Genomic DNA, 14,908 nt, shown 5'->3' with positions numbered 1-14,908 from the left:
CTACAGAGTTTGGAGTGATACTGATACTAATTTCTCACAGATTTTGTGAGCATTTAATGACATAATCTATGTGGGGAAAGGAGTACAGTTCTCGGCTTAATAAATAATGCTTTTTAGAAAGGAAAGAGGAAAAAAGAAGGAGGAGAAAAACAGGAAAACGGGTGTGGGAGAGAAAGAAAAGGACAGAGAAGGAATATTTGCAGGCTACTGGAGTGAATCCAGACAGTGTCAGAGAGAGCAGTTCTGCCTGCCCTGTTGTGATTTCCTAACAGAATAAGAAGCTTTGTGACATTCCACAATTCCAAGTCTGGGTGATCAGAAAAGTAAGCTGATATGAAGGTGCCCGCAGGGCATCCAGGCCAAGGTACCAAGGAAACCAGTGTGAGGTTGCAAAGGCTTTGAAAACATGCACAAGTCCACAGCGGAGAAGGAATGGCTAAATCACAGAAGGACACAATACAAGGACAGACATATGTGTGGGCCACAGGACAGGATAAGGAGGCCGGATGGAGCAATGAGAGGCAAGATGCTCAAGACCTACCTGTACAACCACTCAGTTCCCACCCTGGTGGCCAGGCATTCGGCCCCACCCTGCTGTCTAGCCAGCCACACCACTCTACCACACGGGAAAGCCCACGCTTTTGTCACTGGACTTGGGCACATTAGGCTCTTGCACCTCTTCTCTGGAACCAGTGTCTCTTCAAAAGTGGCATATTAAGATCATATGATAAGCATGCCAAAGTGGGCTGAGGAGCTGGCTAGTCAGTGGTGCAGCGCTTGCCAGGCAAGCATAAGGACCTGAGTTCAGATCCCCAGCAGCCTTACAACAAGCGGCTGTGGTGATGTGCCTGGAAACCTAGTGCTGAAGGCACACAGGTTCTCTGGCGCCTGCTGGACAGCTAGTCTTGCCAAATACGAGAGTAAGACTTTATCTCAAAAAACAGAGTGTGCTGGCTGGCTTTATGTCAACTTGATACAAGTTAGAGTTACCAGAGAGGAGAGGAGGGAGCTTCATTTGAGAAAATACCTCCATAAGAGTCTTTATTAGTGACTGATGTGGGAAGGCCCAGCTCAGTGTAGGTGGTGCCTTCCCTGGCCTTCGGTCTTTAAGAGAGCAGGCTGAGGAGCCATGGGGAACAGTTGGTGAGCAGCACTCTTCCATGGCCTCTGCAACAGCTCCTGCTTCCAGACTGTTGCCCAGTGTGAGTTCCTGTCCTGACTTCCTTTGATGATAAACACTGCTATGGAAGTGTAAGCCAAATAAACTTTCCTCCCCATGTTGCTTTGGCTTTACATTTTATGACAGTAGTATAGTAAATAACTGAGGAAGACATGTAATATCAACTATTGGCCTTCACAAGCACACATACAAGAGCACATACACATGCATGAACACACATCACAAAGATTAATCAAACGATTAATCAAACTGTACATTTGAAGGTGCAGGTCCCTCACAGGCTGTAGGATAGTTCTGTCCCAGGCAGCCTTCCTGCCAAGCCACATCCTCCCTCTGACCCAGTCTAGGTGGTGTTAACACCTCTCCCACAGCTCCCATTGTGTGTGGCCTTAGGTGTGGCCCAGTTCTAAAGCTCAACCAGTCAGTTCTAAAAGGGTGAGTGAGCCCTGGGGGCAGAAGGAAGAGGCACTACAGCCAGACCAGGCCTGGCCTGGCCCTGGCCTGAGAAGCTGAAAGAATTAAGAGACAGAGATGACCTTCAGAAGGGCAAAGTGGATAGCAAGAACCAGCCTTTGAGACCAGGTCTGTATTATCATGGCCTGAACTGGTTCTCGGCAGGACAAGACACAAAAAGTCATAGGCATCACTGTGGTCTACAGCCTTCCCAAACACAGCCCAGCTCAATTACAACTTAAAAGTTTTCTTTTTTTAATAAATATATTTTAGATTTATTTATTTATTTGATGTATCTGGGTACATTCTCACTCTCTTCAGACAAATCAGAAGAGGGTATTCACCCCATTATAGATGGGAGCCACCATGTAGTTTCTGGGAATTGAACTCAGAACCTCTGGAAGAGCAGTCAGTGTTCTTAACTGCTGAGTCATCTCTCCAGCCCTACAACTTATTCTTTTAGTATTAAGTACACTTTTAGGAGAGGCATTTCCATTTAAGTTATTGAACTCATATTTCTTTAATTTTTCTCCTTGTGTAATAATGAAAGTAGGTTGAAAGTACTGACCTGGGGAAGGTGACACAGAGGGAAGGTGCTATGGAGATGGACGGAGAGCGTCCATCGGGAAGGAGCTGGAGCACAAACTGAAGCAGTGAAGCAGCAGTGCGCAGGCTCCTCTCCACTCTGTGTGCAAGCCTCCCCAGGCAGCGCACTCACAGCTGTCAGCCTGAGGGAAGTGCTTCGTAGCCATCGTGTATTTTATCATAAACAAATTTCCAGAACGAAAACCAAAAGGCACATGTGTGGTAACAATTCTGCAAGGCCAACTGACTGAATTTCCTGACGCTAGAGAGTTGTGTTACAGACCAGACTGAAAGCACCTTGTCCTATTTTCAATCCCCCAGAAACCCACTCATAGCCCATCCCTGCGTCCAATCCTTGTGACTACGAAAAGTTTTCTTAGCAGACCACTAGCCTCTACCTAATGATGTCATTAGATAGCCCCTGAAACCTACAACAGGGTCCCCCACTTTGCTATACCCACCCTCCACACAGTTAGTTTACATTCACAATGCTGTATAAGAAAGCCCTGACAAAAGCAGCTTATGGGTAAAGGTAAAGGATTATTTCAGCCCTATTCTAGGCTGTAGTTCACCATGACAGGAGTCAGGGGCAGTAGCATTTGAAACAACTGGACGCATCGAAACCACAACCACAAAACAGTGAGCCTACCTACCCCACCTGACATCCCCATAAGCACGCAGCACAGCCAACACAGTGTGAGAAACCCACCTTGTCCTAACAATCTAGGAAATTCCCATATGTAACACATAAACTAGCTCAAAACATACACTCCTTTGCTAAGATGGGGCAATCCCAATCTGCGTTATTTTTGGTAGAAAATGGGAAATAGAAAGTCTGTGAGCTGCTGTGTGGGTGCTGTGAACTGAACATGGGTCCTTTGCAAGAGCAATAAGATGGTCTTAGCTGGTGAGCATCTCTCTAGCCCCCATGATACTTTTATTATTTGTGTCTAAAACAATATGAAGGAAAATTAAATCTGCCACTAAAATTTCTAAACATTATTAACAAAATCTTTAACAAAATCATTTTAGAATTTTTAAGTTAATGTGTGCTAAAATTACTGACAGGATTAAATTAAGCCATGTTCATGTATACATGTGGACAGAATCACCCCAGGATGAGCGTGGACTTGCAGCGACTAGGGCTTTCATGTGTGTCACTGTTCTCTCTTTGTACCATGCTCCTCCCCTCCCCTACCTGCTGTTTCTTTCCAAAAACCTGCTACTTCAGGTCCTCAGCCAGGCCAAGCCAAATCAGGAATTAACTGTTAAATCTGGGACTAAAGTTAAAAGCCAATGATATTCTCCTTCCGTCAGGCCTAAGAGAGAGATACTGAGATGCAGACGTTGAGCTCTTTGAACTTTCCAGAGGAAGGGTTTGGACCTGGCATTCTTAAATGTTAATTATGGAAACTGAGGCTAAAAAAGAAAAAATTATTGCAGGTTCAGAAGAGAGATAACTAACATTGTACATTTAAAGGATGGTTACATTATTAAAATATGCTTTAATTACTTCTCAAAAATGTCTAAACTTTTTAAATCAATTATGAAAATAAAAAGATTAAGGGCCTTGGTAGAAACATGCCTGCATAGCCTCTGTACTTTGCCCCATATAAATTATATACACATGTGTTCAGTGTTGAGATCTCTGGTTTTGTTAACAGGAAGACATATGCAGTAGCCAACCAACACTAATTCAATGATTATAATAGAGAGAAGATTTGTTACAAATAATGTTATAAAATTAGAAAACAAAGTTATCAAGATGAAAACAGTATTATTCACAAAAAGGCTGATGTTTGTGTCAGAAAATATCCTTGTGATAAAATTATATAATATAAAATAGGCTTCTGACAGATAAAACACAGTAACATGTTTGGTTTTAAGCAGTAAAGGCACTTAGAAAAACCCAACATTTATAAAAACTCTGTCAACGGGAAATAATGTTCCTCTGATTGACAAAGAATGTCTCTTAAAACCCCACCGTGAGCCTTGAGGAGTGAATGCTCTAATTCCATCAGTCGGGGAACTCTAGAAGGGCCAGCATACTTCAAGGCAACCCTAGGCTACAAGCCAAAATGGGCCAGGACTATAAGACCCCATCTCACAAAGACAAAAACAAAACACCTCCCCGCTAAAAATCTCCAAAACCAAAAATACCTCAAAAGCTGCAGTTAACAGAATGTTTAGTGGTGTTAAACACACTGTTTTAAACAGAAAGCTTTCCTAAAATTAGAAAAGGTCAGCATGCCCTCTCCACATGTTTTTTTTTTTTTTTTGAAAGATGTCATTTTTGTTAGATTGTATATGTGTGTGTGGTGTGACTGTGTGCCCATGGAGAGCAGAGCAGGAAGTCAGACTGCCCGGAGCTAGACTTCCAAGCAGCTGGAGCTGGGGACCAGCTCAGGTTCTATAAGAGAGTTCTTAACCCTGAGCTGTCTCTCTAGCTCATCCTCTCTCTTTTTATTTTTCTTCCTTGTTTCTTCTCTTTCATTTAGATCTACTGTTTTCCTCTCATATTCCCCTTTCTATTTTCACATCTTACATAGGTATGAATATATGTGTTTATAGATAAACTTAAATCTAGAGTCTACACATGAGAACACATGCAAAATCTCTCTGAATCTTTCTTTTAATTCTTTAGAGCAAAGTTAAATTCTACCATATATATAAACCACATTTTAAAAATCCATTCATCTGAAGATAAGCTGCCACTGCTTTTAACATTGTATTCAAAGGGCAAATGCAACAAGAAAGATAAATAAAAAATAAGAATCTGTGAGGTATAGAGATGCTTACCACCAAGTCTGACAGGCAAGTTTGATCCCCAGAACAAACACAGAGGAGAGAATGGCTGACTCCCCAGAATTGTCCCCTGACCTTCAAGTGTAAGCCTGTTTGTATGTGCACACATGTGCACATGTATGTATACATACACACACAAATGTAAAAGATAAATGGGGAGAAAAATGAAGCTTTGCTCACAGGTGACATGATCATCTATAAATCTGAAAAAATAAAAACTTGTCTCCAGTCTAGTAAGTGATCAAAGGAAGTTGCTGGATACAAGCCAACTTCATTGTGTGTGTGTGTGTGTGTGTGTGTGTGTGTGTGTATACAATGAACATGTTAAATTTCAAATTAAAATTTATATTAGCACCTCCCCAAATGAAATGTTGAGCTATAAACACTACGTATGGAAAACTACAAAATTCTGATGAAAAGAATCAAAGATCTGAATAAATGAACAGTACATGTTCATAGACAGAAAACAGCAGTGATCTTACGATTGTAGTTCTTCACAACTTGATCTTTACCATCATCTAAGGTGTTCACAGAGAAGAAAAAGACCTGGAATAGTTAAATTACTATTAAAGAACCACTTTGGAGGACTGAGTCTGACTGCAAGACTCAGAATGCTACAGTAATCAGATAGCATCGTCCTGGCAAAAGTGTGGTTAGAACAATGGAGAGTCAGAAACAGATTTTCACAAATACCATCTGCCAACCTTTGACAAGAACGTAAACAAGGGAAATGACATGAGGAATCTTCTCAACAAAGTCATCAAAAACCAAACCAGACACACCTCACAACCTTCCCAAGGAGTCAAGACCGATCGATGACAGAGCTAATGGTAAATTAAAACCTAAAAACCAGAAGATACCCTAGGAGCATGCAGGAATGTTTGGGTATTATAATGGTTAATACCAACTGAGAACTTGACAGAATCTAAGATCGCCTGGGAGAGGGAGCTCTGGGCATATCTGTGGGGAATTATCTCAGCTGTCCTGACTGACTTAATTGAAGTGGGAAGGCCTGCTCCCTGCAGTCGCACCATTTCCTGGATGGGATCTGGACCATTCATGATCTCCACATGCACTCACTGCTTTATGTTCCAAATTCTGCATGTGATGTGATCAGCAGCTTCGAGTTCCTGCCATCACAACTTCTCCACCACAGCAACAGGAAAATAAAAGATGACGGGTGGGGGTGGGGGCAGCATGGCTTCTCAGAAATAACCAAAAGGTGATCCAGTCAAAGAGAACCCATGCGCTTCCTTCCCTTCATTAAAGTGAAAAGGCAAAACAAAAACCTTCTGCTCTGCTAAAGACCGTGCCATGAGAATGGAAAGAGAAACCATAGCCAGAATGAAAATATTTGCAAAAGAAACTTCTGATAAAGACCTATTATCAAAAAGAGGGGGAAAATCCTCAAAAATCAGCAGTAAGCAGGACAACACTTACCTGGTGGGTGCAATGCCCTGGATTTGGTTCTCAAGCACTTGAATACTTTCAACAATAAGAAAACAACAAGTCTGATATACTGCGTACCTACTAGAACAGCTCAAATCCACACCGCCACTACCAAATGCTGATGAGGTCACAGGGCCACAGGAGCTAACGATGGACATGCAAAGAGGCCCAGACGCCTTGGAAACACTGTTAACTCCTCACAAAAGTGAATGCAGCCCTACCACACAATCCAGTGTGTCCTCTGGTGTTTAACCAAACGAACTGAGAACTTCTGTCCAGACAAAAATGTGCATATGGATTCTGTCCATAGTTTGTTCATAATTGCTAAACCTTTAGGAGGTAATAAATATCTAGTGCATATTACTAAATAAAGTAGACCACTTGAATGTTTATACATTATAGCAATCTCAACTAGTGGGCAGTCTGGAAAAGCTAAACTACTAAGACAGTAGAAACACTGTAGTTGTGAGGTAGGAGCTGAGGGAGGATGGACACAGAGAACAGAGTTCTTCCAGGGCTATACAACTGTTGTGTAGAATACTACAGTCGTGAGTATAGGTTATAGAAACCTATAGAAAGCTGGGCGGTGGTGGCGCACACCTTTAATACTAGTACTTGGAAGGCAGAGGCAGGCGGATTTCTGAATCCGAGGCCAGCCTGGTCTACAGAGTGAGTTCCAGGACAGCCAGGGCTACATAGGGAAACCTTGTCTTGAAAAAAAAAAAAAAAAAAAAAGAAACCTATAGAAAATGAAACTCAAAGGCTGAACCGTAACATCTTTGTCACTGAGACACATACTACAACTTTTGGTGGTGTCATTTAAAAAATTTAAAAGCCTACCATACCCATAAGCCATAATGCAAAGCAGAGTCTGGTATAATAAAGTAATATTCCTGAGGTACCCATAAGCATCCATAGTTATACCACTTCACACTGACCCAACAGTCTAGGGTTTCCATGGATGCTGTGTCAATTATATTATCTTCTGCTTAGAGAAAAATTTCAAAAGTACCAGTGCAGCTTACTGCTGTAGAGGAAGCTGTCTTGTCAAAACTGAATGGCACATTCCTGAAGCAAATGGAGTCTACTGATGACACAGTGCCCTACTAACTAAAATTCCTGTCTTAAATAAAAGCCTGAGAGCTACTGTGGCCATATCAACACTGACACCTTTTTACTTACTGAAGAAAACAAGGCTCCAAATATTGAAATTGAGACTTAGCAAGGACAAAGGTCAGAAAGCCAAAGAGAGAAGAGGGAAGAGAGAACCTTAACTGAGAAAATGCTCACACCAGACTGACCTGTCGGCAAGCCTGTGGGGCATTTTCTTGACTAGTAATTAATATGAGAGGTTATAGCTCACCGTGGTTTTGGATGATATAAGAAAGCAGGTTGAAGAAGTCATATGAGGAACACTCCAGTAAGCAGCACTCCTCTATGGCCTCTGCATCTGTTCCTGTCTCCAGGTTCCTGCCTTGAGTTCCTGCCTTGAGTTCCCACCTGACTTCCCCGGTTAGGGAAGCTATAGCTATAAAGGCTCAAGCTGCTTTGGGTCATGGTGTTTTATCACAGCGCTAGAAGCCCTATGGCAGACCCCAGGAGAAGGGCATCTGCTTTGGTGTCTGAGATAAGACAGCTCACTGTGGTGACAGCTTAGAGAATCCCTACCTCGGTGGTGTTAGCCTGAACTCACTGCCTTCCCAGCTCATGTTTCACAAGAGCTGAGAGCTTTGAGTCTCTGGTTCCACAATGACAATCATCTGGAAACACTGAGTCCATCCAATTATACTGCCTATCCAAACTAGTACTCAAACTGAAATACTTTCAGACACAACAGAATATTGTTGAAAAGAAAATAAAAAAGCTTGTGAAGAAAGTTCCTCCCAGGGCTTTTAAAGCTCAAGTGTCTCCCAGCATCTCTGGGAGGGACAGGATAGGTGTTAACGTCAGCTGACAGATGAGGAAACAGAGGTAGAGCCATATCATTGTGATAAGTAGAAAGCAAGTCTAATTAAAAATTACCCAACATGGGGGCCTCAGGGAGCCCTAGTCCAGCCTCACTAGGCAAGAGTTACCCTTTGAAAGGGGAGAGGGTTCAGCCTTTCACTAGACTACAGTGAGAAGCAAGGGGCTAGCGCTCATTCCTTCTTGATGTCCAAAATGGACAGTTATACACATTTAAATTTTAAATTGAGCAAGAGAAAGCAACAGTCAATGTCTTAGAAACACTGGGCATATTTTTAGTGCTCAAGAGCCTTGTATGACAGGTGGCTCCCACATGAGGCAGAACGGATAGTTCAGGGCTGCAGGGTGCCCTTCCACACAGCCACCGCCGCCACAGGCTGCACCGTGTGAGACACGGCTGTAGTTGCTGGCAGACACCTGCCACTGGACTGGGCATCTGGAACTCCTTCCAAGCAGCTCCATGAACGTGGGCAAAAGTGAGCTGCCCTCCACTCTTCTTCGTAAAAATGTCTTTCTGCAGCAACATCCTAGAACTCTGCTCACAAAGGGGAGACTATTCAATCTACCTATCCTGCCCATGTTGACCCTTTATCAAGTCAGACCAAGGGAAGAACATCATTAGATATTTAGTACTTCCTGGAGGATCAGTCACTACGTCCAAGTCGAATAGCATGCTGTAAGTACATCCAGGTTAACATATGAAACAGTCATAAAAAGACTTTACTCACCAGAAAAGCCAGCTGGAAACAGAGAAGATGCTCACTCCAATGTCCTTCCCATATAAACCTGCAGAAGGAAAAGTTTGCAATTTAGGAATGGAATTCTTGTTTTTCTAGAATAAGTCTTGTTTCTTTCTGCCACAGAATAGGAATGACATGGTTATGAGACATAAGTATGAATTAATGCCTAAGCACAGAGGGCCCTTTTCAACAGACACTGCAAGTCATCCTTTCTAGCGTAGACCTCTGACTGCTTTCCTTCTAGCCTTTGCCTCCACCCATGGGCAACGTCTTATGCAAAGGCTTTACCTCCCGCCTCTTGGAAGATGAATAGCAGAGTGTGGTGGTTCGACTGAGAATGGCCCCCACAGGCTCTTATGTTTGAATGCTCCCCCCGCCCCCAGTTAATAGAACTGTTTGGGAAGGATTAGGAGGCATGGTCTTTGTTAGAGAAGATGCATTGAGCATGGCCTTTGAGGTTTAAAAATCCCACCTCTCAGGTGTTCAGATGACAAATGAAACCAAGGCACAGAGAGGTCATTATGATTACAAAAACCATGTAATTTCAGGAGCCAGGAGAGACAACAGAGGGAAAGGAGGATGGATGCTAAAGTTGCCTGCTCCCCTCTGCCTACTGCCTGTGGCTCAGGATGCAACTGCTCCTACAACATGCTGTCTCCTTCCCACCCTGATCATGGATCCTCTCTGAGACGGTAAGAAAGCCCCCACCTAAGTACTTTCTTCTGTAAGTTACCTTGGTCGTGATGTCTCCTCACAGCAAGAGAATAGTAAATAAGACAAAGAGTGTGTTTGAAGAGGTAAACAGTGGCTTATGCCTCTAATTCCAGGACTTGGGAAGCCGAAGGAGGAGGACTGCGATGATCTTGAAGTTAGCCTGGCCAACACAGTGAGTTTCTAAGCCAGCATGGGTTAAAGTGCTTTGGTGATCTCACTATACTCTACTGGGGAAATGCAAAAGCAATGTTCCATGCCAATGAAAACAAAAACCTCAAATCACTGCGCTAAAGGGAATTATTTATCCTGGGAGAATTCACAGAAGGCTGGACTGTGGCAATTTTAGCATCCCCCTCACCCCCCCCCCATTATCTCTCCTGGCTCTGGCAATTACATTCATTAAGCTTTAGTTAATTAAAATGGCAATAGGAAGTGCCAAATACAGTCATAAACACATTGGTAATTAACTCACACCTCACAGGAAGTCATTTCTATTTTGCAGTAGAGGACAACTAGATGTGGAAAGGTTAAGTAACTTCTTCAAGGTCATACAAAATGAAGGTGGCAGGACGACTGAGATTTATATCCTATCTATCAGGCCTCACACTACATTGCCAACACACACAACCCTTTTAAATACTGAGGACAGATATTTTAAAAATCATTACAAAACATTTCAAGGATATACAACCAAAGAGAAAAAAAAAATTGTGCTTCTTGGAAAACAATTCCAGGCTTGTCCCAACACCCTTCAAGACTGCCATCTTTGAATCTTTTCTGTTGAATGCTGTTGAATTCACCCATCTTTTAATTCTGCCACTTTCCCAACATTTACTCTTAAACCCCCTTGGCACTGTTTTCTGGTGAAATAACAATAACAAAAAACCGAAAACAACCAAAAAAGAAGACAGAATACTTCTTTGACTTCAATGTAACAGTCAACTAAAGACATATTATCCACCAACAAAACTTCAACTATAGCTGTCTTCTTAGCAAGGATACCTTAAGGAAACAGACTGAGTGGGTCCTGGCCACTCCAGCCCATTAGACTGTGACTGCCAGGCTGCCGGGCTCTGAGGGTGCGCACCTCAGCCTGCCGTCTCTTCCCTGCCTTTACACTGTAGGTGCTGACACTGCTGAGCCGCCAGCTTTAGAATGCTGAAAAGACTTTTAGTGTTTTATATACTTCAGAGAACAATCTTGTGACCAGTAAAAGACAGAGTCTTTCAAAGGTACACACACACACACACACACACACAAAAGAAAAGACAAAGAACTGATAATCATCAACAATAATAAAACACCAACATAAAAAGTCTGAGCCAGTCTGCTGTCCATCTGTGCATCCTTGGACAAGCCAGTGCACTTCTTGTAAAATTAATTACACTTTCTTTAAAAGGTTTCCATTCCTGGTCAAGTGTAGGAACATGGATGGGTATAGGGGCTCATTCTTAGAATCCTTGGATTGGAAAGGTCAAGGCAAGAAATCAATAGCTTAATACCAGCCAGGACTACAAATTCAGTTCTCGGCCAGCCTGGGCTACAGAGACAGAGTTGCCAAAAAACAAAACAATAAAAAACAAAACAATCCCCCAAAACAAAAACAGACAAACAAACAAAGGAATAAAAGGAATAAAAACAAGGAAGAGAAGGAGACTGGGAGGGCAGATAAACAACATAGCTTCTCTTAATCAAATGTCATAAAAATTTCAAGACCAAGTTGTATCCTTGAGATTTCATTTTTTTAATATTTAACAGGTTTGTGAACCTAAGTTTCTCACTTTCAGGTTCTTTTGAAACATTATCTCTCTCCAAAGAGAGAGAGAGAGAGAGAGAGAGAGAGAGAAACATGTATGGATTAGAAATCCCATACAAGCAAAACCTTTGTTTCAAAAAGAAAAAAGAAAACAAAATGAACCTGTTTGGCCTTGAACCTAGAACAGCAGACTTCGTCTGAAATAGTCCACATGCCTTTCCTGAAAGTCACAGATACGTTAAATGTGCTGGACATGCAAATCATGGTAAGCATGAAAACAATTTCTCATAAAAAAGTGGAGATCCACACGGCCTTCAAACAACAGTTTGCTCCTAGGCTCCACGTTATAGCAAGGTGGTCAAGAATTAGCACTCAGTGTCCCAGAATCATAACGCCCCCTCTTCTCTCTGGAAAAACACTTCCTGACATGCCTCACAGCCTCAACCACGGCACTCCGAATCTGTGGGCCTCACCTGTGCTGAGCTGTGGTGTCCTTTACTGTGTGGAAAAGGGAACAGAGACAGTCTTCCTCTGAGGGCATTCTGTTTTGTTCTTAATACAACAGGATGCAGTAACAAAGCAAATGTGGAAGTTTCTGGTTTGACCCCGCCCCCTTTAATGGGTGGATTACACAAGGCCAGACAAATTTCAAGGATGGGGCTTGTGTGGTTCAGTGCTCAAAGGCTTCTCTTAGACCTCGTATGTAGATGAGAAAACCAAAAGGAATTCATGACTCTTGAGCAGCCAGGGACAGATTCTGCCCTGCCCCAGAGACTCTATCTGGCTACCCTACAAGGTTCTTACACCGACCCTCGCTAGAGCTCCACAGGCACTGCCTTTGGATCGCACCCAGAAGGGCTGACTCCACAGGTCTGGGTGCGGTTGGGTGCCCGTGATTTTTCAGTCACTCCCAGTTGAGGCCGCCACACTGACAAGTGTATGACCCACACCCTGGGAACTTCTGCTTCAGGGAAGTTGTTGGATCCTACTCCCTCTGAGCACTGCTTTCTCTTTAACTAAACAACACACTTAAAGGAACACAACATCACAAACTCAGCTTTTTCATGCCAGGAGGGTTAAGGTCAGAGCCTTCCGGTGCGCTCGGCCCCCCTCTGCCTGCACAATAAAGATTACAACATAGGCTGAGTAAGCACAGCACATGCTTCCCAGCAGAAGGTAAAGGGAATGAACGCTCCGGGAGTAGAAGGCTTGTGTACCAAGAAGCAGTCTGTGCAGACTCTGCTACCCTTTGGACGCGGCTTTCCATCCCCTGAGCTCCACTCCACCTAGCTCCTCCTCCGTGACCCTAGTTAGCTATAAATCCTTACCCTCAGCCCAGGCCTCTCCTCCCTTCCTCCACACGCAGGCAGCTACAGCTGGTTGCTCTCCCCCAGCCACGCCCTTGGTTTCCAGGTGGACCTTCACACTCATAAATACCTTCAGGGCAGCCGGAGAGAGCTGGGCGGGGAGGATGTTCCCTAAGGCTCTCCCTTAGGCCAGGTGGAAGCCAGGTGACAAAGAAGGGCAGAGTGCGGCCGGCACCTGCAAAGCTCTCAAGTCTTGGGGTTGAGTTCACAAGAAAATACAAAGCCAGGAAAACATGGGGCACGGGATTCTAATCCCATCTTTGCTGTTTATCTGCCAGCTTAAATGACTCTGGGCAAATATCAGAAGCTATCTAGAATAAAAGTGCCCCAGTTTCCCTATGTGTAAGGCAGAAATTAATGTTTTTACCCGCTCCTTTCTGAAGCTTCTAAAAACTATCAAATTTATTTAATTCAATACATCTCCAGAGACAGACTTATATATGCTGACATGGCTGTCACTATGAATGAAAATATGACACTGATTCAAGAGACACAACATATCAGGAAGACAAAACATATAGGCAAAACTACTCAGTCCAACATAATCATTAGTATGCTGGTTGACTAGCTTGTCACAGTAAATACAGACAAGAAAAGATATCATTGTGCCCAGATTAAAGAATGGAGAGCAAAGTCACACTGAGTAATTTATAAACTCTGAAGTCAGGCACTTTTCTACGCACGCACGCAAGAGCAAGAACAGACTTGCCTCGGGACAATCTTGAGAGAGGAAGATGCTACTAGCCTAGGGTTACAAATGAAAGGTCTCCCACTTTGGGAGGAAGTCATTCAACCCCACACATGGCAGGAGGATCACAGCTAGGCTTCAGCCACTGTCTTGACATATGACACGCACCTCCATCTTCTACCACTCTGCCTTACCTGTGAAATCATTCTGGACTCCTCCGCGCCTTCCCAGACAGGCTCAGCCTCCCCAACCCTGCCCTTACACTCCTTGCCCTGTGAACCTTAGAACAGTGAGGACTAAGTACATCACTGGTGCCTCCCTCATACACATCTTCTTAACAGGTCAACAATTCACAGAATTAGGCTGGGTCAAAGAGATAGGCAGAAGCTCACTGGTTAAAGGAAAACTTTCTCATAATGGACTACCTTCCTTGTGTCCTCAAACCTTCTGATAGGTGCTGAGGATGTGTGCACTGCAGTTGAGCAGGCAAAGGGTAGGAACTGACCTGTTTGTTTAGTTCCAACTCACTCGGTAAGAATATTTTCTTAAGCCGGGCGGTGGTGGCGCACGCCTGTAATTCCAGCACTCTGGGAGGCAGAGGCAGGCGGATCTCTGAGTTCAAGGCCAGCCTGGTCTACAGAGTGAGTTCCAGGCCAGCCAAGGCTACACAGAGAAACCCTGTCTCAGGAAAAAAAAACAAATCCAAAAAAAAAAGAATATTTTCTTAGAATGCAATAAAAATGAATTCCTATAAACTGGACAATATGCAAATTCATTGATAGTGAAACTGTTACAGAGATTACTAATTGTATCTTCTCAATTTCTGTACTTATCTTGCTGCCTACTGGAAGAGTGGGGCGAGGCTGACCTGAAAGCAGCAGGCTAGACCAGCCGTGCCTGCCACAGAGAGCAGCTAGCTAACACTTTTCATGGAGGGTGTGCATACTAAGCACTGCTGAGTGAACCTCACTATTAACTCCTTTTAAATCTACAGGTTACCTGTGGGGTAGGTGAACTGTCACCTACCTCCATTTTACAGGTAGTGAAACTGAGACAAAATGCTTACAGTGATTTCAAGAGCTCAGGGCTGGTAAGAGCCAGAGCTGGACTGAACCTGAACAGGAAGCTCCTGACAGACAGGACTGGGATGATTTCAGGGAACCCACTGTCTGTCATGCAGGAAGTAGCCATTCAGATCTTCATTTC

The 14,908-nt window shown here is 43.5% G+C and overlaps 1 protein-coding gene across 5 annotated transcripts in view; it reads right to left on the bottom strand.

Annotated features, from left to right (window-relative positions):
- Gng12 (G protein subunit gamma 12) overlaps positions 1 to 14,908 on the bottom strand; it is a 112,036-nt gene that overhangs the window by 85,358 nt on the left and 11,770 nt on the right. For 3 of the 5 annotated variants that reach the window (XM_052173872.1, XM_052173874.1, XM_052173876.1), the window contains exon 2: positions 9,166 to 9,223. The gene's annotated coding sequence lies outside the window, so the exon portion shown is untranslated. Of the gene's footprint in view, positions 1 to 5,505; positions 5,528 to 9,165; positions 9,224 to 12,120; positions 12,157 to 14,908 lie in introns of those variants that run through there. The other 2 variants (XM_052173875.1, XM_052173877.1) reach the window with 2 other exon arrangements.

Source organism: Apodemus sylvaticus, chromosome 2 (assembly GCF_947179515.1).
Source record: "Apodemus sylvaticus chromosome 2, mApoSyl1.1, whole genome shotgun sequence".
Lineage (NCBI taxonomy): Eukaryota > Metazoa > Chordata > Mammalia > Rodentia > Muridae > Apodemus > Apodemus sylvaticus.
The sequence above is the reverse complement of the archived record's forward strand: the minus strand, read 5'-3'. Positions and strand labels throughout refer to the sequence as shown.